This window comes from Heterodontus francisci, chromosome 13, assembly GCF_036365525.1.
Source record: "Heterodontus francisci isolate sHetFra1 chromosome 13, sHetFra1.hap1, whole genome shotgun sequence".
Lineage (NCBI taxonomy): Eukaryota > Metazoa > Chordata > Chondrichthyes > Heterodontiformes > Heterodontidae > Heterodontus > Heterodontus francisci.
Window position 1 is genome coordinate 30,308,977 of NC_090383.1, and position 26,918 is coordinate 30,335,894.

At 44.1% G+C, this 26,918-nt stretch overlaps 1 protein-coding gene across 5 annotated transcripts in view; it reads left to right on the forward strand.

Moving 5' to 3' along the window:
- prkn (parkin RBR E3 ubiquitin protein ligase) overlaps positions 1–26,918 on the forward strand; it is a 1,503,655-nt gene that overhangs the window by 981,132 nt on the left and 495,605 nt on the right. The gene's annotated exons all lie outside the window — the stretch shown is intronic.

A 26,918-nucleotide genomic window follows, 5' to 3' on the forward strand; every position in this document is an offset into this window, starting at 1 on the left:
CTGCTGTTGCCAGCTTCCACCCTTACATAAATTTCAGATAATTCAGAGCTGTAGTCTAAACCCTGCTCGTACACAGAAACTTACAATTCTAATAGCCAGGAGCGACCTACTCTGAGAAGTGGTGAGAATGTGAAACTCGCGACCACATGGAGTGATTGAGGCAAATAGTGTAGATGCATTTGAGGTGAAGCTAGACAAACACATGAGGGAGAAAGGAATAGAAGGTTATATTGATAGGGTGAAATGAAGTAACTAGAGTCAGAGGAGGCTTGTGTGGAACATAAACACTGGCATAGACTAGTTGGGCAAAATGTCATGTTTCTGTGCTGTACATTCTTTGCATGCGGGTCACATTTGGATGCTTTATATATGTGTTGCAGTGTTAAGTTTTACAGTGCTTTTAACTTTTCTATCTTCTACTTGATTGTTATAAGGTGAGACAGCGACTAAAATGGTTGTTTGGAATGGTTAATCAAAATCAAACTATCGCAGCTTTGTTTGGTTCAAATCTAATTTTTTGTTTCACTACTAAGTGATTATTACATCCTGGAGAAAATGCACTGAGGAGTTACAGAACCTAATGGCATAGGAGACCAGTATTAACATCAACAGACATGTTCATTAATTTCAGAGATGTGCTGTTTCATTTCATACCTAATAGAGATCATGGGCTAGATCTTGTTCCTCCAGCGTCACGATCTGTGGTGGGTCCGGAAGAGGCCTGCCACGGACCTCGACGCTGGGAGGGCCCGGACCGATCCAGCAGCAACGAGGCTCCATGGTGGACCCCCCGCTGCTGGGTGACAGGACTTGAATTTATAAATTTAAATTAATAAAATTAATATATTTAAATGGACTTACCTTCAATCTTCCAGGCCCGGCAAGATCTTTGGTGCGGCAGCCGGCACTCCCGCGGCCTTCAGATCCCTGTCTGGGGAAAGGCGGCATGACAATGGTGGGGGTTGGGAGGAGTTAATATTTTCTGGGGTGGGGGGAGATGGGGGTCAAATAAACATAATGGCTGTAGGGATGGTGGGAAGGGGTGAACGCTATACTTTGTGCAGTCTCGGGGGGGGGGGATGTGGGGGGAGGTCACATTTAAAAGGTAAGTGTTTTGAGAGAGAAGGGCAAATAATTAATGTAAATGTTATTGGGAGGTGGGAAAAGAACATTAGAAATGTATATTTTTTGGGGGCACATTTCTTAAAAATTTAAATGAGCCGGCAGGGCTGGCTGCCCTTTAAAAATGGCGTCAGCGCCTGCGCAAAGGCAGCTGGCGCCATTGTCGGGGATGGACAGCCCGCCCCCTCCACGTGATGGGGTGGGGGATCGCAGTAGCTCTCCGGCATGCAGACCGCACAGGCGGGCCGGCATTTTTAAGCTCGCCACCGAGAAATCCAGTCCCACATCACGGTTTAATTACTAGAATTAAATTACCTTTCAAGTCCAGGGAAGAGACCATCCACAGTACAAACATTCTCAGTTCTGGTCTCCAAATAGAGGTACTGGAGAAAATTTACAAGGATTTTAGCAGAACTCAGAGGTCATAACTATCAGGGAAGACTGAACAAGTTAAGGTTCTACTCTCTAGAACAGAGAAGGCTGAGAGGTGACCTGATAAAGGTCTTTAAAATTATGGAGGGGTTTGATGAGTAGATGTAGAGAAGATGTTTCCACTTATGGGGGAGTCCAAAACTATGGGTCATAAATACAAGAGAGTCATGGATAAATCCAATAAGGACTTCAGGAGAAACTTCTTTACTTAGAGAATAATTAGAATGTGAAGCTTACTACCACATGGCATCATTGAGGCAAATAAGGGGAAGCTACATAGGTTCCTAAAAGAAAGAAATAGATGTATGTGTATATACATTGTTTTATATGTATATATATATTACATGTTGATAGGGTGAGATGAATTAAGGTGGGTAGAGGCTCAAGTGGAACAGAAACACTGGCATCAACCTGTTGGGCTGAATGGCCTGTTTCTGTGCTGTAAATACTATGTAAATCTAAACCCACAGTACACAGCAAGTGAACAATTGTCACTCATACAATCTCCATTTGGACTGGAACCTAAAAGCAAAGTAATAGGCTAAGATCACTAATCCCACACTCCTGGCTGGGAGCAATATTCTTTGGGAATGTGAATTGGAGATAGGGCTACAATACTGAAGTGCTGATTCTCTGATCTCCAATGACTTTGAATATGCCTCCTTTCTGGAAGTGGGGGCATTGGTTAATTTGCCTGTATTATGACTATCAAACACACCTTTTTCACCACTTTTTCAATTCCAGTTATTGGTTATTTGCTAATGTGCAGTATAAACAGAGTATGTCTTGAAGACCCAATTGTGGTGCCAACTATAACCCATCGCAATGTTACCACTTATGAGTCATGTTTCAGCCAATTAGTGAAATATAAATTATGTCCCATGGGGCTCTGTGATACAGATTGCAAGATGGTTTCTCTTCCTTAAAGAATTTCAACATTCATTTAATAGTTTCCCACCATCAATTTTGTTTGGGTCAGTATTGATTCTTATTGCAATACGACTGTATACTTATTCATACAGTCAAAGCTACTTGCTGTTTGACTCTTATTATAAGTACATCATGTACCACAACAATTATAGGATTCTTCTCCCTTGACTACACCTTGCTGTCACTATCCAGTTCCCACTTATATCAGGGCTCTGTTAAAAAGCTGCTATTTCTTGGCTTCTAATACTTCTCTGCTGTGTATTGGGACATTCATGTTATTATAACATGCTTGACTCCCAAGGTCCCTGTTATAATGAGGTCAGTATGTAGTCTAGTTTATTTCTCAGAATGTTCTATTATATATAAAATCATTAATAACTGAAAATGATTACCATTTAATCAGGGTGTTCAAAGAATATGACAGACAGCAAAACCAAATATTGGGTGATCTCTAATCACCTGATACCCAAGATCGGATTACAGCGGTGAAGTCATTCCTGAATGTTTTTTAATTGCACGCTGTTTCGGTTGTATATGGGAGTTTAATTCTGGGTTACTTTCTTTCCATGCAGCAGTTGTAACCTGTCAATATGTCCCAAATCCTTGATGCATTGATACATAAGGGTATTAACAGCTTGTGACATCAGTAATCTAGATTTATTGGGGGGCAATCAAAAATTCATTACTGAGCAATTGTGTCATATTATATATGCAATACATTTTAAAAAATCATTTTTAATTGTATTTTCTTTCACAGTTGCTACTGTAAAGGATGATGAATTGATTTAGAGGTAGTTGTCATTTGCCTCAGGCATCTTCTGGAATTTGTGCAAAAGGAAAATAGATGGAGCTTGGAGAGCATAAATACTTAATTCGGTAAAGAACATGGTACCACACACAAATGAGGTTTTTCTCATAGTGGTATAAACTCATGGGTCTCAATCGCTACTGCAGTTTTACCCAGACATCTCGCCCTCTATTTGCTCACCAACACTTGTCTAGCTCCCTCTTTTCCTCTTCAGAATGTATCTGACCTCCCACTAGTCCCATTCGCAATAATCTATTTCTCTTTCCTGACACTCTTCTTCCGATTGGGAATTGCTGCTGGGGTGAATGGGGAAGCACAGGATAGGAAGGAAATTGGAATGCATGTGAATTGGGTAAAAGAATGGATTTTAGTAAACAGACAGACATGAACACAGAGGCCCTAAAGCCCTATCACTTCTATTTTAACTTTGGCGGGAGATCAGCAGAACCCACAGAGAAACAGCTGAAAATGGTTGTTCACACCATTTTTCGGAGGTGTTTAATACTCTACAGCCAATGTTACAGTGGGAGATTGGGAGAACCCCCATAGAATTTCCAGACCAGTAAGTCTAAGCAATATCGTTGCAACAGCTACTAGCAGCAGGTAAATTTACAATAAGGTATGCAACATGAATTCCAGAAGGATTAGAAATAACATACCCCTGAACTAAAAGCTGTTGTGTTAGTAGGAACTATGATTTATTAGGAATATTAAAGAAATGGCTGAACTCAGCAGATAACAATACAATATACAGTGTGTAGAGTGTTCAGGACAGATAGCAGAGACAGGAAGGTGAATGGTGCATCCCTAGATTTCAGGAGTACTTGGAAAGCTAGAAGTGTTCATTGTGTGGGAGACGGAATGCTACAGAATGAGCTATACTACCTGGGCATTTTTAATGTAAGAATGTCAAAGCTAGCACAAGGGCGATGCTACAGATTGCTGGTTCAGAACAGTAAAAAGACTTGTATTAAAAGATAAAGATTGCGGAAAAGAAAACAATTGCCCTCCTGGGAAGGGTGCTCGAGCAGGCGCACCCTCTGAGTGCTGGAAGCAGTTGAACTGGTGATACCATGATGTCGGACAACCTTACCAGCTGGCTTGATGCCCATTTTCCAAATTTGGACTACGCTGGTCCATTCAACAAATTCACATGTCACTCATAAAAGATCAAATGTTCAGCTGCAAAGAGGGGTTCTATATTATCTTTACTTAAAGGCCCAGGGACCCAACGTACAGGTAAGGTGATTTTGGAGAACTTCCGTTCTTGCAAAGTCTCTGCAAATACTGTGGAGTGTTTTTGGAGGTGTTGTGGTGAGTTCCTGGATTTGGCAGGGAGTGTTGCTGCATTCTCACAAGGAGGGCAGGGGATTAGATGACCTATCCACACAAAGGCTTCAACCAGTATGGGTGCTGCAGTTGCAGAATTTCTGCGTCTGTAGCACGACAGGGAGATGGAGCAGAGGCTGTGGAGAGGATAAGCTCTGCGTGATGCCCTCTGCCAAGTTGTAGCTTTGACTCCTCCATGCTGCTTAACCGTGACAGGAAGCTGTCTGGCAAGCCAGCCAATGCACTCAGGATCTCAGTGCTCATTTCCATCAGTGTTCTATATGCTGCTCCATCGAGGTACTCAACTGAATCCTTTGCAGGAGAATTCATCAATGACCTCCTCCTCATCCTTTTCCCCAGGTGTGTTTGCAGCCCACTCATGCCTGGTGACTCACCACATGCAGATCCCAACTCTGGGTACCACTCTCTAAGGTACATGCAGTGCCAGTTTCTGAACTGATGTCAGATCAAGTGATGGGGCCTCTTCATCGGTACTGAGCTATTGCTCTCTTTGCTGTGGCTGGAAAGGCAGTTCTTAGGTATCTGAAAGTGGAAAATCAGAAGGGGAGGATTGAGGTGAAGGAAGGGGGCTTGGGTGGAAAGCAGGAGGTCCATGGTGATGTTATCTGCAGCTTTTTCATCATGCCAGATAGCAGGATGAGGGTGTGCTGGAAGTTGAGAAGGGGCATAAGGCAGGAACATGGCGTTACCTTGAATATTCTCAGTGACTCTGAATTCCACAGGTTTTGCCGCAGCTGATCCCATGGTGCAGAGAGCTATCATCTCCAGAGGGCTCAGCAGATGCAGGAGCCCTTATCCCCCACTGTTCTGTTTTATTACATTCTTTTGTGTGCCACCTTTTCCTACAAGAGAGAGGAAAAATGTCAGGGATTGTGTCGGGGTGATGTACCTGCCACAGCTGAATAGCTGGAGGCAGTGAGACGTGAATATGAGGCAGGCAGCATAGGTAGGTATGTGAGGGTGAAGTGCAGTATTTGGATGTTAGACATGAGTGCTGAGTACCAGAGGCTGCTGATAGTGAGGATGTGGTGCATTGAGAAGCATGAGAAGTTGGTGGAGCGGTGGGTAACTGGTGTCATCTGAAGGTGCGTTCACTCAACTTGGTCACCTGCATGAGGCTGTTAGACTTCTTGAGGCGCTGCTGCCAGGTCCTCAGGATGAAACTCCTGAATTTGACCTCACTGGCCACCTGTTCCCAATCCCCTCTGATCGTTGTCCTTGAGGACCTCCTGGACCCTGCGGAAGCATGGCATCTCTCATTCTGACCACCTCCGCCACTAAGGCGTCTAGTGCCACATCTGTGTTCCTGGACCCCTCTGAGATCATTACTGAGACTAGCTTTCAATTCCAGATTTTTATTCATTAATTGAATTTAAATTCCACCAGCTGTCGTGGTGGGATTTGAACCCATGTTCCTAGGACATTTGACTGGGCCTCTAGAATACTAGTTCAGTGACATTACCACTACACCACCACCTCCCAAAAAAATTATAGTGCAAGACAAAAGGGGGTTGATAACGGGATCAAGTGAAGAAACAAAAGACAGGCCCAAAGGAGATACAATTGGTTACAGTAGAATAGTGGTGGGGGTGAGGAGTGGATCTGTGGGGTGGGTTGGGGGAGGAAAGCATGAAAATTGATGATGTTTGTCATGATCTGGGACCAACCTTTTGGCCCCGATATGGTGGCAGCTGTTGTGTGATTGTCTTTAAGAGTGATGTCCCTTTGAGATCTTAGTATGCTAATGAGCTACGTGCCAGGATGCAGTCACGTGACTACTAACCAGATGGACTCTGCAACTGTAACAGCTAGAGACAAGTCATGTAAGTAGATAGCTCTGCACTGTATATACTTGTTAGCTGTTAATAAACCTGTTTGAGATCTTCAATCAACTGAACTCCACGCATCTCATTTATGTTGCATCAGACCGTGATACAACCGGCAACAGACAAGTTATCTGCGTATAACGGGTCACCCATCCCTTCCATGGCACCATTAGCCATGCAATGCAGATATGGAAAGGTGGCATATAAACCACAAACGTTCTACCTAGTAGACATGAGCAGCCAGCAGTGGCAGGACTACCAGTGTGTAAAGACCTCAACAACATAATCATCCATCAGGTCACCACGGTACCCATTACAGCAGAAGAGACCAAGGGTACCCGCATTGAGTTGGTCCACGACATACAACAAATGTACCCAGAAAGGCTTGACGCCAAAAGAAATTTCAAAGGCGATGCTGTACTGCACCTCAGAGAGGATGCAATTCCGTCAATCGACCCTCCCAGAAAGTGCAGCATGCACATATAAGAAAAGCTTAAGTGCAAGTTAGATAACGGGGCAGCACAGTGGCGCAGTGGTTAGCACCGCAGCCTCACAGCTCCAGTGACCCGGGTTCAATTCTGGGTACTGCCTGTGTGGAGTTTGCAAGTTCTCCCTGTGTGTGCGTGGGTTTCCTCCGGGTGCTCCGGTTTCCTCCCACATGCCAAAGACTTGCAGGTTGATAGGTAAATTGGCCATTAGCAATTGCCCCTAGTATAGGTAGGTGGTAGGGAAATATAGGGACAGGTGGGGATGTGGTAAGAATATGGAATTAGTGTAGGATTAGTATAAATGGGTGGTTGATGGTCGGCACAGACTTGGTGGGCCGAAGGGCCTGTTTCAGTGCTGTATAACTAAACTAAACATGGAATGCAATGGCATCATCTGTCGTGTGCATCATCACACAGACTGGTGCAGCTCAATCACAAGCATACTGAAGAAGGATGGAGTAATCAGGGTTTGTCGAGATCCGAGGGTCTGAACCTCTCCCTAAAGACATGCCCCCACCAAGATTCCGACATTAGAGTAATTGAATCCCACGTTCACAGGAGCCAAATTCTTCTCCAAGTTTGATGCGAAATATGGATATTGGTTGGTATGCCTAGCTAAAGCATCTCAAGAAATCACCACATTCAGGTCACCATTTGGAAGATGCTGCTTCCAGAGATTACCCTTCAATTACCCTTATCTGTCAGTCTGATCAAGCAACATATGGACAGAATTATAAAGAACGTGCCTGGTTGCATATGCATTGCCAATGACATTGGGGTAATGGGCCAAACCAAAGAAGAACATGATCAAAATCTCCATTCCCTGATGGCAGTAGCTCATCATGATGGGCTCGTTTTTAACAGCAAGAAGTGCCAGGTTAATGTAAATCAGATCAATTTCTTTGGCTCCGTCTATTCCAGTTGCGCAATCTGACCTGACCCAGGCAAAATCAAAGATGTAAGACATATGCCTACCCCACAAGACAAGGAAGACCTCCAGAGATGTCTTGGATTTTTCAACTTTTTGGCACCATATATTCCAAATGTTTCTGACAAAGCATCATCGCTTAGAGAGCTCTTAAAAAATGATATGCCATTTCTATGGTAAGAGGACCATCAGCATATGTTTGAGTCTCTCAAACAAGCATTGTCAGCAGAAACCTGTACCCTGCAGTACTACCACCCAAGGAAAAAGAAAATCCGGGAAGTCGATGCCTCACAGAAAGGGTGAGGAGTGTGCATCCTGCAGGATGGCAAACCGATTGTATTCAGGTCAGCACAGTCCAATGACTCAAACATAGAGCATGAAACACTTGCTCTGGTGTTTGGCTTCACAAGGTTCCACACCTACCTGTTTGGCAAGCAGTTCATGGTGGAAACTGACCACAAACCACTGGAGATGATCTGGCGCAAACCATTGACATGCGCACCATCTCTACTACAGCGGCTCTTAGTGAAGGTACACGGGTACAACTTTGACAGCTGCTACAAACTGGGTACTAAAATGGTCACCTCGGATACGCTGATCAGATTGCAAATCCGAGCAAGAATGAAGAAGTTCCACTGGATCTACAAGTGGACAGCATGGATACTGAGGTGGAAGATGTGTTCAAAATCGACTTATTGCATTTTGGTCAGCACAAATGTAACCAACTACAGTCAGAAACAGCAAGTGGCCCACAACTGAAGGCCCTATGGAGAGTCATTATAGAAGGCTGGCCTGACATGGTAAAAGAGGTGCCAGACACCCTTACAGAGATAAACTCGGTATCTCAAGAAGCATCACCTTCAAGCGAAAACAAGTGATTGTGCCTAAAGCTCTCCAAGAGGACATCTTGTAACAACCTTACTAAGGCCTAGACTAAACAAGGCGACTGGCACGAGATACTGTTTATTGGCCAGGGATCAATAATGACATCAAAAGGTTAGTGAGGATGTGTGAGGCATGTCAGAGCCATCAGCCACAACAACACAAAGAACTTCTACACTCTCACGAGATTCTGTCAGTCCCTTGGTCCAAAATCGCCACTGATCTATTTTCTGTTCATGGAGAAGTCTTTATTTTAGTCACTGACTATTTCTCCAAATTTCCAGTTGTCAGACGGGTGAAAGACACTTCAAGCATGTTCATCGCAGGCACATTAGTGCTGTATAGTCTATTCAGTGCACCTGAAGAAATCATTTCGGACAATGGGCCACAGTATACAGGAAAACCTTTCAGGGATATGTGCGCCAAATGGGGTATAAACCATGTGACGTCCTCTCCACATTACCCTAGAGCTAATGGTCTTGCCGAGCGAATGGTCCGCACAGTCAAAGCACATATCCTAAAGTGTAGGACAACGAAACAAGATCTTCGTGTTGCCTTGCTCCACCTCAGAGCTCCACCTATGGATGTGGATTTACCGTCACCAGAAGAGATCATGTTTGGCAGACAATGCGGACGACTCTGCCAAGCCATCACCTATACAAATTCTCTGAGATGTAGGAGACCTGCTCAACAAACAGGGGAGAATGTAGATGGTGCATGACCGACACGCAGGGGCAGAACCACCTCAGCAACATGTGAGACAAAAGGTCAGGGTCATACACCCCACAATGAAAACATGGTTGCCTGCAGAGTTGTCCAGAGTGTGCAGTGAGCCTTGGTCCTACGAGATTACAACATGTTGTGGAGAAGGAACCAAAGCCAACTGAGAGAGGTGTGCAGTACCTCAATTGTGCACGGCAGACTCGTGGGAGCACACTGCGCTGGTGGGGGTGTGACAGATCCCCAGAAGGTTATATCATAACCAAATCTGGAAGAGTTGTAAAACCACCGAAACGACATATGAACTCATAAGCTTCTACATTTGTAAATTTCACAATCTCTATTCATGTGTAAATTTTTTGTTTTTATTCATTCCTGGTACGTGGGCGTTGCTGGCTACACCAGCATTTATTGCCCATCCCTAATTTCCCTTGAGAATGTGGTGGCGAGTTGCCATCTGACTGGTGCTTGAGTGGCATTCTCCATTGAGAGATTGATGGTTCTCCTGGACAGCCACTTCCAGCATAGTTCTCATGCCTGCAGGAGGTTTGTGCAGACCTGCATGCCCTCGTCGTGACCATGAGCTCAGTACAGCCGTGGCAAGACGAGAGGGGGATAGGGGAGCTGGAGTCACCACCAGGTCTTCTACCCTATCAGGTCAGCAGAGAGGCAGAGGTCTGCCTTGCTAGGGAGGAGAAGTGGCTGCCCCTCACAGCTGGGAGCTCCTCTCAGGCTGTACTGGTGTGGGCAGCAGTTCCTCAGCCCGTCTGCCAGTGATGCCAGATCCTCCTTCATCCCTGATGACAGAAGTTGGTACTAAAACCATGTGAACTTGTTCTAATCATATTGTGCTTTTCTAAGTGCAGTGTTAAGACTTCCTTACTAATAGAAAACCTGTTGTTGGTCTATTTATTTCATCCTTAAAACACTCAGGGACTAAAACACTATTTTTAAAACACTATCTGCGGTCAGCTGAGAGGTAAAAAGTGGAAGTCACCCACACCACTTCCCACCTGTCAGTAACAGCGCGCACTCGATGACATCCTGCAGCTGGGGGAATCCAGCGATGGCCCTGAACCCATTGGACTTCTCAGCTTGAGAGTTGGGAATCTGTGCAGAAGTGCACATGGTCACCGACACTCCTAAAAAGGACATTGGTGACCTCCTTGATGCACCGATGGGCCGCTGACTGTGAAATCCCACACTTGTCCCCAGATCTCTGGAATGATCCAATGGTACAGAAGTTCAGCACCATGGTGACCTTCAGCGCCACTGGCATTGGATTTCCATCGAGTCCCCTTGGGCACAACTCATCCTGTATCATAGTACATAGATCAGTGACAGCCTCCCTGTAGTCTTCTGTGGCACTGCCTCTTGGACTTCTGTAGGTAATTGAGCCTCAACAGCTAGACTGTCTCTGCACGGTAGCCTCTTCAGCATAGAGGAAGCTGCTAGCTTTCCCCTCTGCACTCTTCTCAACCGTCTGGAGGCCAATGCTGACGCTCCTGTGGGCTCACAGATTGTTGTGGTGCTGCTGCCGGTGTCTGGACCTCCCTCCTGCTCTGCTGTGCCTCCTCTTCAATAGGGTCGCCGAAGCCTGGATGAGTGAACACAAGAACACAAGAAATAGGAGCAGAAGTAGACCATATGGCCCATCGAGCCTGTTCCGCCATTCAATATGATCATGGCTGATCCTGGGCTTCAATTCCACTTTCCTGCCTGCTCCCCATATCCCTTGATTCCCTGTGAGACCAAAAATCTATCCCAGCCTTAAATGTATTCAATGATGGAGCATCCGCAACCCTCTGGAGTAGAGAATTCCAAAGATTCACAACCCTTTGAGTGTAGTGATTTCTCCTCATCTCAGTCCTGAATAATTGACCCCTTATCCTGAGACTGTGCCCCCACGTTCTAGATTCCCTGACCAGCAGAAACAATCTCTTAGCTTCTACCCTGTCAAGCCCTTTCAGAATCTTGTTTGTCTCAATTAGATCGCCTCTCATTCTTATAAACTCCAGAGAATATAGGCCCAATTTACTCAGCCAGTCTTCATAGCAGAACCCCCTAATCCCAGGGACCAATTTAGTAAATCTTCGCTGCACTGTCTCCAGTGCAAGTATATCCTTTCTTAAATGTGGAGACCAAGACTGCACACAGTATTCCAGATGCAGTCTCACCAAAGCCCGTACAGTTTTCGTAAAACTTCTTTATTCCTGTACTCCAATCCGCTTGCAATAAAGGCCAACATGCCATTTGCCTTCCTAATAGCCTGCTGCACCTGCATGTTAACTTTGTGCGTTCCTTGTACGAGTACCCCCAAGTCTCTCTGAACATCAACACTTACCAGTTTCACACCTTTTAAAAAATATTCTGCTTCTCTATTTTTATGACCAAAGTGAACAACTTCACACTTCCCTACATTATACTCCATTTGCCACCTTGTTGCCCATTCACTTAACCTGTCTATATCTCGTTGCAGCCTTTCTGTGTCCTCCCGCAGCTTACCATTCCACCAAGTTTTGTATCATCAGCAAACTTAGATTCATTACTCTCTGTCTCTTTATCCAAGTCACTAATATAGAGTGTAAATAGCTGAGGCCTCAGCACTAATCCTTGCAGCACCAACTATTCACTGCCTGCCAACTTGAAAATGCCCTATTTATGCCCACTCTGCTTCCTGTCTGTTAACCAATCTTCTATCCATGCTAATATATTACCCCAATTCCATGAGCCCTTATCTTGCCTATTAATCTTTTGTGTGGCACCTTATCGAATGCCTTTTGGAAATCCAGGTATACTACATCTACTAGTTCCCCTTTATCTACACTACTAGTTACATCCTCAAAAAACTAATAAATTTATCAAACAGGATCTCCCTTTAGTAAAACCATGCTGACTTTTTCTAATCATACAATGTTTTTCCAAGTGCAATGTTAAGACGTCTTTAGTAACAGTTTCCAGCTAATGACTGACATTAGGCTAACTGGCCTGTAGTTCCCTGTTTTCTGTCTCCCTACTTTCTCGAAAAGCGGTGTAACATTTCCCAATTTCCAATCTGAATGGACCATTCCTGAATCTAAGGAATCCTGGAAAATCATAGCCAGTGCATCCACTATCTCTTCAGTTATCTCTTTTAGAACCCTAGGATGTAGGCCATCTGGTCCCGGGGACTTGTCAGATTTTAGTACCTCAAGTTTCTCTAATACTTTATATTGGCTGATATCAATATCCTTAATTTCCTCACTCATTTTAGCCCCAAGGATACTGCCCATTTCTGGTATGGAACTTGTGTCTTCTACTGTGAAGACAGACACAAAATATTTGTTCAATACCTCTGCCATTTCCTCATTTCTCATGATTTCTCCAATCTCCGCCTCTAGGGGACCAACGTCCACTCTAGCTACTGTCTTCCTTTTTATGTACTTATAAAAGCTCTTACAATCTGTTTTTATATTGCTGACTAGTTTACTCTCATTCTATTTTTTCCCTTTTTATCAACTTTTCGTTGGCCCTTTGCTCGTTTCTAAAACACTCCCAATCCTCAGACTTGCTACTATTTTTTGCAACATTGTAAGCCTCTTCTTTTAGTCTAATACTCTCCTTAACTTCCTGAGTGAGTCACGGATGAGTTGTTCTTGACGAATATTTGTTTTTGAACGGAATGTACTTTTGTTGAACCCTTTGAATTGTTTCTTTATATATTTCCCACAGTTCATTTACCGCCATACCTTCCAGTCTATTTACCCAACTAACCTCCGCCAGTTCTCCCCTCATACCTTCGTAATTGGCTTTGTTTAAATTTAAGATTCCTGTTTGTGATTGAAATGTGGCACTTTCAAACTTAACAAGAACTTCAATGGTATTGTGATCACTATTTCCCAGTGGATCTTTTACGATTACATTGCTTATTAACCCTGCTTCATTACATAATACAAGATCTGAGATAACTTTATCCCTGGTCAGTGCTACAAAGTATTGCTTCAAGAAACTGTCATGAAAACATTCTACAAACTTATCTTCTAGACCACTGTTGCCATCCCCCACTATTACTACATTACCTTTTTATACACTCCAATAATTTCCCATTTAATGTTCTGTCCAATAATGTAACTACTGTTAGGAGGCCTGTAAACTACTCCCACCTGTGATTTCTGACTCCTGATATTCCTAATTCCCACACAAACTAGTTCTACTTCATGATCTTCTGAGGCCAGATCCCTTCTTATTAATGTCCTTATGTCATCCTTTACTACCAAGCAACTCCTCCTCCTTTGCCATTCTGTCTGTTTCTCCCAAATACTGTGTATCCTGGAATATTCATTTCCCAACCTTGATCTCCTTGTAACCATGTCTCGGTAACGGCAATTAGATCTGCATCATTTACCTCTCTTCGTGCCACTAGTTCAGCTATCTTATTATAGATGCTTCGTGCATTCAGATAAAGGCACTTTAATTTCATTCTTTTACCTCTATTCCCTGCAATGACCTTATTTGCCAATGCACAAATTTTGTTAAACTCTCTGTCCCTTCCTGTCCCATTCTGTTGGGAGTTACCCACATCACTATCTTGCTCCGATCCATGACCTGTCTCTATGGATTTCTAAGTTTCCCTGTACCTAAGCCCTCCCTCCCCTCCCCCACCCCCATTAGTTTAAAGCCCTGTTCACAGCCCGTGTTATGTGATTGGCCAGGACACTGGTCCCAGCCCAGTTCAAGTGAAGTCCATCCCAATGGAATAGCTCCCTCATCCCTGAGTACTGATGCCAGTGCCCCAAGAATTGAAACCCCTTCTTCCCACACCACGCTTTGAACCATGCATTTAGTTCTCTAATCTGCTTGACCCTGTGCCAATTTGCACGTGGCTCAGCTAACATTCCAGAGATGATTACCTTTGATGTTCTGCGTTTAGTTTAGTAACTCTTCAAATTTCTCTAAGCAGAGCATCATTTCTGGTTCTACCTATGTCATTGGTTCCCACATGGACCACGACAACAGGATCCTCCCCCTCCCACTCCAGGTTCCTCTCCAGCCACAAGGAGATGTCCTTAACCCTGGCACCGGGCAGGCAACACAGCCATCAGAGCTCCCAGTCGCAGCTGCAGAGAACAGTATCTAACCCCTTGACTATACTGTCTCCTACATAGAAACATAGAAAATAGGAGCAGGAGTAGGCCATTCGGCCCTTCGAGCCTGCTCCGTCATTCATTATGATCATGGCTGATCATCCAACTCAGTAGCCTGTTCCTGCTTTCTCCCCATACCCTTTGATCCCTTTAGACCCAAGAGCCATATCTAAGTCCTTCTTGAAAACATACAACGTTTTTGCCTCAACTGCTTTCTGTGGTAGCGAATTCCACAGGCTCACCACGCTCTAGGTGAAGAAATTTCTCCTCATCTCAGTCCTGAAAGGTTTACCCCGTAACCTTAGACTATGGCCCCTGGTTCTGGACTCCCCCACCATCGAGAACATCCTTCCTGCATCTACCCTGTCAAGTCCTGTTAGAATTTTATAGATTTCTATGAGATCCCCCCCCTCACTCTTCTGAACTCCAGCAAATATAATTCTATAATTCAATCTTTCCTCATACATCAGTCCCACCATCCCAGGAATCAGTCTGGTCTCCTATCACTACCACATTCCTCTTCACTCTCCCACTGGAATGGCATCTTTCACCATGGTGCCATGGTCAATGTGCTCATCCACCTTGCAGTCCTTTCCTGCATCCAGACAGGTAGCAAGGATCTCGTACCTGTTGGACAAGGTCAGGGGCTGAGGCTCCTCCATCACTACATACTGATTCCTACTACTTGCCTCACTCAGTCACACCACCGGTCCATGACCATTGGCTATCTCTAATGGCCTCCCTGCTCTAAGGTGTGTGACTGCCTCTTGGAACAAAGTGTCCAGGTAACTCTCCCCCTCCCTGATGCTCCGCAATGTCTGCAACTCAGTCTCCAGCTCAGCAATTCTGATTGCAGTGCATTCCACTGATTCCCACATGCTGTAGTTGCAGCACACCACCAGCCATGTCAGATCTGTACAACTTTATTTTTTTAATTAGTCAATTACTTAATAATTCAAGCTGAAGTAATGGAAAGTTGCACTCACCAACCTTGGAGTCAAAGGAAGAAGATTCACCAGCTGCTGGAGGCTAAAAAGGATAGGGAAAGGAGCCCCACCACCCCTCTCTGCATCAAATTCCCCCGTGAACCAAATTTCCAAATTCACTCTGGCAATGTCTCTCACTCAGGTAAATGTCTCCTTTCACTACATCTCCTCACAGCCCATGATAGGGTGGCCTCTCCCTGAGTTCCATTTCTTTACTGCCAAGAGGCCCTCCCCCTCCTTTCTTTGACTTGTCACCTCTGACAGTATGGCACCCCTGCTGTGCTGGCACCTTTGGCCCCACTCCTCAGATGATGCTTGATGATTTCCCTTCTCCACCCTGCCTGGCAGTTGAAGCTGCCTCTCCTAATGGCCTACCTTTGCAGTCACCAGTGAGTTCCAGCCTCCATGTCACCTCCCTCAATGAGGCGAGGCTTTGAAGCCCCGTGATTCCTGTCTGCCAGTAATAAAATTTAAAGGGAAGAACAAATGTCAGAGACTTCTTAACTACCTTAATTACCTGCCTGCCGTGTCAATGTCTGCTCTCCGCCCTCCATGTTTGCTGCCATCCATAAAATCAGGATGTGATGTCCGATGTCTCCCATTCGGATTTAATACCACTGCCACCACCACCCCCACCCCCTGCCCCCCCACATCTCACCACGATTCCCATCCCTGAAGTCTGCATAAAATTCTGCCCAATCAGAAGTAAAATAAGGAGGAGGGAAAGCTTTAAAAGTTCAATGAAGAACGAGATGAAGGGAACTACTGGGATGATTGTAAGATAATGCAGAGACAGGTTAAAAGGATGATTAGAGAGTCAGAGATGAACCCAGAAATTAGCATTACTGTAAATACAAAAGAGAACAGTAAAAACTGTTTTGGTACTATAGTTGTAAGAGAGCAGGTGAGAACTCTAAAAAAATGATAATGGCCCAAAACTGAGACTGAACATAAAATAATTAATAATTCTAAATAATTGCTTCATCCAATATTCACTTTCCATAATGGGGGAGAACCCATGTGGAATGCAGAGATTGTTGACAGGCTAAAAGAGCTTGAAACTATCAAATATCAAAACTATATTTCTCCCTTGGTATTAGAAGAGATAAGGGGTGAAATTTGTGAAGTGATGGTATTATGTCCGTGAATGCTGGTAGGTCTTGCTAGTCTCAGAAAAAACTAGCATAATAGCCACTGTCAAAAAATTAACAAAACAGACCTAGTCAACTTAAAATCCATCAACCTCACATCAAAGCAATAATGGAATAGAATAAACACAAATCCAGAAGGGGAAGGACCAGTCTGACCAGCACAAATGGATTGTGAAAAGCTTTACACAGTAATAAAGCTACATTTGATACATCTGCAGCCAATGTTCAAGACCCCCGTCACCTACATAAAATCCCCCCCTCCCCCCAAAGAGTGCAAAATCAAGGAGGGTATGGTGAACCTGATTTGGTTTGAACTGGCGTATTGTGTCCAATTGGCATCACAATTTAAGAAGGATGTGAAGGAATTAGAGAGGATACAGAAAAGATTTTACAACAATGGTTCCAGGGATGAGGGATTTCAGTTATGAGACTAGATTCGAGAAGCTGTGACTGTTCTCATCAGAGAAGGTAAGGTTTAGAGGAGAATTGATAGAGGTATCCAAAATCATGAGAGGTCTGAACAGAATAGATAGGGAGAAATTGTTCCTGTTGTTGGAAAGTTTGAGAATCAGAGGATACCGATTTAAAGTGAGTGGCAAAGAAACAATGGCAACATGAGGAAAAACTTTTTAATGCAGCGAATGGTTAGGTTCTGGAATGAAGAGCCAGAGTGTGGTGGAGGCAGGTTCAATCATGGCTTTCAAAAGGATATTGGATAATTATCTGAAGAGAAAAAATTTGCAGAGCTCCAGGGAATAGGCGGGAGAGTGGGACTAGCTGAGTTGCTCTTGCAAAGAGGCAGTACGGACATGACGGGCCAAATGCCCTCCTCTGTGCTGTAACCATTCTATGAATCTATGGTAAAAAGCAAATTTAGGATGATGTAATTCTTCTTTGTACAAAACATGATCAACATATGGAGTGGATGTCAGGAGGCTATTTGAAGCTAAAACCCTGGAATCAGTTATAAACAGCTAAATGCTGCCATGAGTGGACAGTAGGTTTACTGGATGGATGAGTCAGGAAGGACCGAACGACCTTACTTATCTGTACCTATCTTGTCATCTTGTTGCCTTCCTTTATGTAGCTCCCCAATGTGAGTAATGAGGTTTATAAACAAATTATAAACCTGTCATTCATATTGAAAACTCATCGGTACCAACACTTATGTCTCCTTCCTCTAAACAATTTGAAATATAATTACATGTTTTAGTAAAAGTAAACCTGAAGCACAAACAGCAACAACAGCTTGCATTTATATAACACCTATAATGTCGTAAAATGTCCCAAGCCACTTCACAGGAGCATTATGAAACAAAATTTGACGCTGAGTCACATAAGATGATATTAGAACGGATGACCAAAAGCTTAGTCAAAAAGATAGGATTTAAGGAGTGTTTAAAATTGGAGAGAGAGACAGAGGGGTGGAAAGGTTTACGGAGGAAATTCCAGAACTTAGGGCCTAGGCAGCTGAAAGCTTGGCTGCCAATAATGGAGTGAAGAAAATTGGGGATGTGAAAGAGGCCAGAATTAGGAAGCACTGAGATTTCAGAGGGTTGTTGGGTTGAAGGATGTTACAGTAGATTCGGAGCCAACCGCAGTTCAACTCATTCAAACTGTATTTTTATTGATAAACTGAGGGAATTCCAGAGCTCAAGGCCTAGACAACTGAAGACACAGTCAAGAGTAGGGTGAAGGAAATTGGTGAATTAAACAGTCCCATCGTGAGTTTGTTTTTGTGTGTGATAGCTGAACTGGTTTAAAAATAGACAATATGTAATGTCCATCCATGTGACATAATGGCTACATCTTGGAATAAGGCAAATCAAAAAACTCATGAGCAACTAAGCCAAAGCCCACAGCTTGTAATGCTATCCTCTATTTCTAATACTTGTAATGTGTTTTTAACTGAAAAGAATTAACTTAGTGCATATGTATTCTGAAGGATATAGTATCTAGGAAATTGGTTGAAACTGCCTGGCGGTGTCAGTTTACTTGTTGTACAATCTCAGTAGAGACCAGTAACTTTTAAAAAAGAAATTCGAACTCCCAGTTATTAACTGAAAGAATTACGTCACAAGATGTCACATTTTAAACAAAAACCTTTACTGTACAAGAGTTAAACAAAGCAAGCACAATTAACTTAACACTATATTTTGTAATCAGTTAGACTTTCAATCCAAAATCTCAACAGAATGTAAAATCTTATACTTTAAACCCGAAAATCTCAACAGAACATTCCCTATTTGACTGTTACTTCCACCCAAGAGCCCTCCTATACTTTATAGGGTCTTAAGGGCTCATTCACTTCTCCCGGGACCAATCCAAGGTATACCACTGCTCTCAGGAATTCACTTTGACTATCCTGAGTGTTACAGCTTTCCTCTGAGGTATGCTATCTCATGGTGTTCTGCCGCTAGAACCCAGCAAGGCGAATCCCTCAACAGCTCACGATTGTGGACTACCCAGTTCAAGCATGGGCTTCACTGGCACTCTTGCATAATGATTTCAAATCAGAAAGCACCCTTGGCTCCTGCTAGCCCTTTGCTACTGGGTCCAGCTGCTTCCAAAATACCAATTGCTGGTAGCAATCTCTCCTTTTATCTCTTCACCCCAGCTGTTCCCCAAAATACCAACTAAACTTTGTGAGAAATCACAGAGACAAACACTAGACCAAATAGCATCTCCCTGCACAATCCACCTCAACAGTAATGTGGTACATCTGGGATGTCCCAGATAGAAAGTCAAATCAACTCAACCTCCAGCCGAAAAAACAAATCCCCAAATCCAGAGCCCACATGAACAATCCAGCTACCAACAAAGACAGGGCAATCCCCCACCCCAGACCCAACATCCCCAGCCCCCCAACCAAATACACCCACCCGCTGGTCCACAGCTTCCCCCCCCCTCCCCCTCGAATTGACCCTGCAAGTGCACACGGAAAGATCCCTGAAACGTAAACACTCCGGGCGGTTTAGCCATTTCTGAATTCCAGAGTTTCAATTACTTTACATTTACAAATTGAATTTACACAAAACTAAAAGTGACTTCTAAAAATAGTATAAACCATGACACTAGATGATTGTAACACTTGCTACAATATCCTTCAGAATACATACACATTAAGTGGTTGATGTGTGGTCTGAGGATCGTTTTGTGCAAAGAGTGGGAGATGATGGTGGTGTAGTGGAGGTGGGTTTGGAAATTGGCTACAGTATTGTAATGTTTCTTTATTCCCTAGTCTGACTAAGTGAACCTTTCATATATCAGGGCAACTCTGGCATCTGGGCAGCAGTGTATGTAGCTAGTTTGGCAAAAGGCGCCCCATCTTCATATTGCTAATCATCCTCCACCTCATCTTCAATCTTGTTGTTATCAGAAGATGTTTGACGAGCACCTTTGTCATCCTCCATGTCTAATCCTTTCTGCTATGCAATGTTGTGCAGGACCCGGCACATCACCATGATTCGCGACACTCTCACTGGCAAGGACTGAAAGGGTGTCTCCAGACCTATATAATAAAAGCAAAGTACTGCGGATGCTGGAAATATGAAACAAAAACAAGAAATGCTGGAATCACTCAGCAGGTCTGGCAGCATCTGTGGAAAGAGAAGCAGAGTTAACGTTTCGGGTCAGTGACCCTTCTTCGGAACTGACAAATATTAGAAAAGTCACAGATTATAAGCAAGTGAGGTGGGGGTGGGGCAAGAGATAACAAAGGAGAAGGTGCAGATTGGACCAGGCCACATAGCTGACCAAAAGGTCACGGAGCAAAGGCAAACAATATGTTAATGGTGTGTTGAAAGACAAAGCATTAGTACAGATTAGGTGTGAATACACTGAATATTGAACAGCAGCAAGTGCAAACCTGAAAAAAACCTGAAAAAAACAGTGGGTAAGCAAACTGAACAAACTAAGATGAAATGAAATTTCAATAATTTCAATAATTTCAGAGCATGACAGCCCCCCATTTTGCTTTCATTTTTAGTTATTTTTTCTTCCTTTTTTTTTACATTCTTTTTTACATTTTTTACAATCTTTTTTTGCATTTATTTCATTTCATCTTAGTTTGTTCAGTTTGCTTACCTTGTCTTCTTGACATTATTCTGCATTCTAAGCCTGGTTGATGCTCGCCTTTGTTTCGCCTGTCTTCTAATGTCACTTGCTACTTTTCTACCTCCTGTTACCAGCTTTACTTCCTTTCAATTTGAGCTACCCCTCAGGTTCCCATCCCCTAACAAGCTCGTTTAAACCCTCCCCAACAGCACTAGAAAATCTCCCTGTGAGGATGTCAGTTCCAGTCCTGTTAAGGTGTAGCCTGTCCATCTTGTCCAGGTCCCACCTGCCCCAGAAATGATCCCAATGCCTCAGAAATCTGATGCAATCTCCTACATTAATCCTCAAGCCACGTGTTCAATCGATCAATGATCCTATTCCTATACTTACTAGCACGTGACACTGGGAGTAATCCTGAGATTACAACTTTGGAGGTCCTGCTTTTTAAGTTCCTTCCTAACTCCCTAAAATCTGCTTTCAGGACCTCATCTATCTTCCTACCTATGTCATTGGTACCAATGTGGACCACAACCTCTGGCTGTTCACCCTCCCCCAGAAGGATGTCACGCAACCACTCCATGACATCCTTAACCCTGGCACCAGGGAGACAACACACCATCCTGGAGACTGTTTACTGCCGCAGAAACGCCTGTCTGATCCCCTGACTATCGAATCCCCTATCACTATTGCTCTTCCACTCTTCTTCTTCCCTTCCTGTGCAGCTGAGCCACCCATGGTGCCACAGACTTTGCACTGGCTGCACTCCCCCGAGGAACCATCACTCTCACCAGTATCCAAAATGGAAAACCGATTAGCAAGCAAGATAGACTCAGGGGACTCCTGCACTGCCTGCCTGGTTCTCTTAGACTGCCTGACATTCCCTCTCTGCCTGCATGCTCCTAACCTGCAGTGTGACCACCTCCCTAAATGTGCTATCCACATAGTCCTCTGCCTCGCGGATGCACATCAGTGACTTCAGCTGCCGGACAATTTCCGAAACCCGGTGCTCAAGCTCCTGCAGCCGGTGACAGTTCCTGCAGATGTGTTCGTCTAGGACACATGGTACATCCATGACTTCCCACATACCGCAGGACGTAAATTCCACTTGGCTAAGCTGATCTGCAATCACTTAACTTTAAAAGCCTTTATTACAAGTAAAATAACTTACCAGTTACTCACCAATCAACTTTTTCCCCTGTACCAAAGAGAGAGGCAGCTACTGAAGGCTGAGAAAAGGTAGAAGAAAGAAAGTAGCCCCTCCCTCATGCACCATATTCCCACTTTACAATCTGTGTACTCAAATTTATTTTCTTCTTAATTTAAAGTTCCCCTCCTTACTGAACTCCCTCAATTATCAAACTCCCTTCTTAACACTCTGTGCCCTCCAGCAGCACTCAAAGCAGCACTGAGAGTTCCCTGAATTTATACTCTGAAAACAATGCTGTGTCAGTTCTGCTAGAGCACTGCTAAAGCTCAGAAACCAGTTTAAGCTAGCTACCTAATTAACTAGCTACACTTACTCTCAGAGTGTTAGTATACCCTATGTGATTGATGAAAACCCGTGGTTCATATGGTGTCTTCAGATTGATACATGAATGCATCAGTTGCACCCTGCACTTGTAGGAAGCCAGCCAAAGAGGTAAAACTGACTGCCCAGTCACTCTGACTATTGCCATTGAGGGGAAAGTTCACATAAGTGGACACCCTGGCAAACAACCTGCCTTATAGATTTATGTACAGACAACTGTGTCACCCTGGAAATGTCTCCATGGTGCATTGGAAGGAACCAGAGGCAACAACATTGAGGGTAGTGGTGACCCTTACAGCAACTGGTACTGCACGGCCGTGGGTCCAGCAGGGAACTGCTCTTTTTCAAAGAGGCTGCAGAAGGTCTCCATTCAGCTCCTCTCTCTGATGTTCTCCAGATCTATGTTATGCACCTCTCTCTTGTGTAAATGCAGATCTCAATACAGCATGATGTTGCTCCCGTGGATGGTAGTTGCTTTCCTCCTCTGATGTCCTCTCAAAAACATCCTTTGCAGCCCCACATCCTGATCTTGCCACTTTGAAAGACTCCAATGTTTTGAAACAGCTGTATCAACACAGGAATGTCTGCCAAACATTTGCCAGAAGGAACTGAGACACCAGCTGTAATACTGAGCTTTTATTCAGATGGGGCAATCACAAGTTTAAATAACCACATTCAACATGGCTCAATATCTTATCTTCACTGGTGAGATTCACAAGCCCCAGGAAACCCATGCTGCAGAAGTTAAATTTAAAGGTCAGCGAAATTCAAGTTGAAAAGCCTTAATTAATGTCTCATTAGGACATTAATTGCTGTGATAAGTACCCCTCACTGCACTAATTAAGGGCCTGACTATGGTGAGCTGCAAGGATCCAGATGCGCCTCCATTAAATCCGGATGTGGGCGCATTTGTGCCAGGTTTCAGTCGCGATCCAACAATCAATTAATTTAACTATCCAATTGCCCCCAAAACACCAGTTTGTCGGAGTTAAAATTCCCCCATGGTCTCTGTTTCTGACAGTTTTTCACGACAGTGAATGATATGTTGTCCGACATGCTGCGCCACTTCAGTCACAATTTGAATCTCTGCCTCCTGCTAACTGCGTGATCAGCATGTGACATTAATGACACTTTATGGAGAGGTTTCTGACTGCGACTGTGTCTCTCTTCTAGTTTGAAAAGGATGCACAGTGGCAGCCAATCTGCAGGGGAAAAACACATGGATTAAAATGACCTGTGTTTTTCTTTTTGTTAATTTCCCTAAACCTTGCTTGAATAGAGTTAATCCTCAATGCCATGCGAGATATAGATAACTGGTCCATTCACAGTCTTCTGATTTTGCACCTCGTTTACATGTCTACTTTCTTGCTAATATTAGAAAATGGCTGCAAGTATAGCCCATAAAGGAAGTATTATGGAACAGTGCAAAATCTTTTTTCAGTAGAATGTGTTGTTTCTGAGTAAAACAGACATCTGCCCTCTCAGATTCCATGGCCCTATTCAAAGAAGAGTAGGGGAATTCCCCAGCATCCTGACCAATATTTATCCCTCAAGCAGTATCACAAAAACATATGATGTAGTCATTTATTCATTGCTGTTTGTGGGATCTTGTTGTGAACAAATTGGCTGCTCTGCTTCCTACATTACAACAGTGACTCCACTTCAGAAAGTATTCCATTGGCTGTAAAGCACTTTGGGATATCCTGCAGTTATGAAAGGCACTATTAAAATGCATATCCTTTCTTTTTTCCTATAATCTGAGATAACACCTTCTGTTCCTGTTGTTTGATTTCCTATAAAATAATGGTCAAAGTAGCAGTGATTAGTGGCGGTCATAGAAAATATCTGCCCTGAAATTCCACAGGGCTACCGTTAGTCATTCACCCTAACACCAGTGGGAGTCTGGTGGAAACACCAAAGAAACTGCTTGAAAATGGTCATTTGGAAGTTTTTTTAAAATTCGTTCATGGGATATGAGCATCACTGTCAAGGCCAACATTTGTTGCCCATCCTAATTGCCCTTGAGAAGGTGGTGGTGAGCCGCCTTCTTGAACCGCTGCAGTCCATGTGGTGTAGCTACACCCACAGTGCATTAGGAAGGGAGTTCCAGGATTTTGACCCAATGACAGTGAAGGATCGATGATATAGTTCCAAGTCAGGATGGGGTGTGGCTTGGAGGGGAACTTGCCCTTGTCCTTCTAAGTAGTATATGTAGTGTGTTTGGAAGATGCAGTCGAAGGAGGCTTGGTGAGATGCTGCAGTGCATCTTGTAGATGGTACACACTGCTGCCACTGTGTGCTAGTGGAGGGAGTGAATGTTTAAGGTGGTGGATGGACGATCTGGAGCCAAGCTGATCAAGCAGACTGCTTTGTTCTAGATGGTGTTGAGCTTCTTGAGTGTTGATGGAGCTGTGCTGATCCAGGCAAGTGGAGAGTATTCTCTCACACTTCTGACTTTTGTTTTGTGATTCTGGAAATGCTTTGGGGAGTCAGAAGGTGAGTTACTTGCCACAAAATTCCCAGCCTCTGACCTGCTCTTGTAGCCACGTTATTTACATGGCTGGTCCAGTTAAGTTTCTGGTCAATGGAAACCCCCCGGGATGTTTTAATGGTGAGGGAGTCAGCGATGGTAATGTCATTGAATGTTAAGGGGATATGGTTAGGTTCTCTCTTGTGGGAGATGGTCATTGCCTGGCAATTGTGTGGCATGAATGTTACTTGCCACTGATCAGCCTAAGCCTAAATGTTATCCAGATCTTGCTGCATGCGGACAAAGACTGCTTCAGGTTCTGAGGAGTTGTGAATGATACTGAACATTGTGCAATCATCAGCAAACATCCCCATTTCTGATCTTATGTTGGAGAGAAGATCATTGATGAAGCAGCTGAAGATGTTGGGCCTAGGACACTACCTTCAGGAACTCCTGCAGCAATCACCTGGGGCTAACTTGATTGGTCTCCAACAACAGCCATCTTCTTTTGTGCTAAGTACAACTCCCCCTGATTCCCATTAACTTCTGTTTTGCTAGGGCTATTTGATGCCACACTTGGAAAATGCTGCCATGATGTCAAGGGCAGTCACTCTCACCTCACCTCTTGATTTCAACTCTTTTGTCCATGTTTGGACAAAGGCTGTAATACGATCTGGAGCCAAGCGGCCCTGGGAGAACCCAACTGAGCACCAATGAGCAGGTTATTGCTCAGTAATGCCACTTATTAGCACTGTCAACGACACCTTCCATCACTTTGCTAATGATTGGTAGTAGACTGATGGGGCAGTAATTGGTCGGTTTGGATCTGTCCTGCTTTTTGTAGACAGGTTATTCCAGGCAATTTTCCACATTGTTGGGTATATGCTGGTGTTGTAGCTGTACTGGAACAGCTTGGCTAGGGGCACAGCTACTTCTCGAGCACAAGACTTCAGTACTACTGCTGGGATGTTTACAGGGCCCATAGCCTTTGCTGTCCCAGTGCCTTCAGCTGTTTCTTGATATCGTGTGGAGTGAATTGAATTAGCTGAAGACTGGCATCTGCGATGTTAGGGACCTCAGGAGGAGGCCAAGATGAATCATCCACTTGGCACTTCTGGCTAAAGATGGTTGCAAATGCTTCAGTCTTGTCTTTTGCACTGAAATGCTGGACTCCCCTATCATTGTGGATGGGGATAGTTGTGAAGTCTTTTCCTCTGGTTAGTTATGAAATACGGACATACAAATTAGGAGAAGGAGTAGGCCACTCGAACCTTTGAGCCTGCTCCGCCGTTCAATAAGTTCATGACTGATGCAGAGCTTTGATCCGTTGTTTGTGGGATCGCTTAGCTTTGTCTATCCCAAATAAAAACAAGAAATGTTTCCAACTGTTTAGCATGCATGCAGTCCTATGTTGCAGCTTCACGAGGTTTGCACCTCATTTTTAGGTATGCTTGGTGCTGCTCCAGGCATGCTCTCTTGCATTCCTCATTGAATTAGGGTTGGTTCCCTGGCTTGTTGGTAATTGTAGAATGAGGAATATACCAGACCATGAGTTTACAGTTTGTGGTTGAATACAATTCTGCTACTGCTGATGGCCCACAGAGCCTCATGGATGACCAGTTTTGAGCTGCTAGATCTTTTCTGAATCTATCTAATTTAGCACGGTGGTAGTGCCACACAATGCAGTGGAGGGTACCCTCAACGTAAACTCATTGCCTAGCATATCCCTCACTCTACCATTGCCATCCTAGCAATATTGTCATGGACAGATACATCTGTGACAGATAGATTGGTGAGGACAAGGTCAAGCAAGTTTTTCCTTCTTGTTAGTTCTCTCACCGCCTGCCATAGGCCCAGTCTAATAGATACATCCTTCGGTACTCTGCCAGCTTGGTCATTAGTTGTGCTATCCAGCCACTGTTGGTGATGGATACTGAAGTCCCCCACCCAGAGTACATTTTGTGCCCTGCGACCCTCTGTGTCTCTTCCTAGTGGTGTTCACCATGGAGGAGTATTAATTCATCAGCTGAGGGAGGGCAGAAGGTGGTAATCAGCAGGAGGTTTCCTTGCCCATGTCTGATCTGATGCCATGAGATGTCATGGGGTCTGGATTCAATG